The following is a 1445-nucleotide window of genomic DNA, read 5'->3' as shown; positions in this document are numbered from 1 at the left end:
AGCATGTTGTGTAGGTGTGTGTTTTAGGTGTGTGGTGTGTGTCACTCCCTCTCCCTTTCTTTTTCTCCCTTTTTTCACCTCTCTCTTTCTCCTTCTTTGTCTCACTCTCCCTAGAAAGTGGTGATTGTAGTGAAGTAGACATGACATTGGTAGAATTGTCCTCTGTGAAGTTTTGCCACACACACACACACACACACACACACACTCACACACCTGCGTCTCGTCCAGTGATTTGTTCTGACTTTGGACTCCTTGACCTGCTACTCTAATAATACATTTATTATGCCTGACACTATATATACAAAAGTATCTTGAATGTGGACACCCCTTCAAATGAGTGGATTTGGCTATTTCAGCCACACCAATTACTGAGAACACAGCCATGCAATCTCCATAGACAAACATTGGCAGTAGAAGAGCTCAGTGACTTTCAACGTGGCACTGTCATAGGATGCCACCTTTCCAACAAGTTAGTTCGTCACATTTCTGCCCTGGTCAAATGTAAGTGCTTTTATTGTGAAGTGGAAACGTCTAGGAGCAACAATGGCTCATCTGTGAAGTGGTCGGCCACACAAGCTCACAGAACGGGACCGCCGAGTGCTGATGCGCGTAGCGTGATTTTTTTGTTGTTGTCTGTCTTCAGTTGCAACACTCACTACCAAGTTCCAAACTGCCTCTGGAAGCAACATCAGCGTAAGAACTGTTCGTCTGGAGCTTCATGAAATGGGTTTCCATGGTCGAGCAGCTGCACACATCCCTAAGATCACCATGCGCAATGCCAAGCGTTGGCTGGAGTGGTGTAAAGCTTGCCGCCAGTGGACTTCTTCCATTGGTGTGGAAGAACTTGACTGTCCTGCACAGAGCCCTGACCTCAACCCCATCGAACACCTTTCTGGATGAATTGAAACGCCGATTGTGAGCCAGGCCAAATCGCCCAACATCAGTGCACCGACCTCACTAAAGCTCTTGTGGCTGAATGGAAGCAAGTCCCCGCAGCAATGTTCCAACATCTAGTGGAAAACCAATCCCAGAAGAGTGGAGTCTGTTATAGCAGCAAAGGGGGAACCAGCTCCAAATTAATGCAACATGATTTCGGAATGAGATGTTTGACGTGCAGGCGTCCACATACTTTTGATCATGTAGTGTAGCTAAGGACACTAAGGGCTTTATTCAATCCATGTGGTGGTAGTTCAGCATTATGGTGGTAGTTCAGCATTATGGTGGTAGTTCAGCATTATGGTGGTAGTTATGGTGGTAGTTCAGCATTATGGTGGAGAGAGATTAGCTATTATGGTGGTAGTATAGCATTATGGTGGTAGTGTCGAGCATTTGGTGGTAGTTCAGCATTGATGGTGGTAGTTAGCATTAATGGTTGTAGTTCAGCATTAGGTGGTAGTTCGCATATGGGTGGTAGTTCAGCATATGGTGGTTATCCATTAATGGTG

This window comes from Salvelinus sp. IW2-2015, linkage group LG14, assembly GCF_002910315.2.
Source record: "Salvelinus sp. IW2-2015 linkage group LG14, ASM291031v2, whole genome shotgun sequence".
Taxonomy (NCBI): Eukaryota; Metazoa; Chordata; class Actinopteri; order Salmoniformes; family Salmonidae; genus Salvelinus; species Salvelinus sp. IW2-2015.
The sequence above is the reverse complement of the archived record's forward strand: the minus strand, read 5'-3'. Positions refer to the sequence as shown.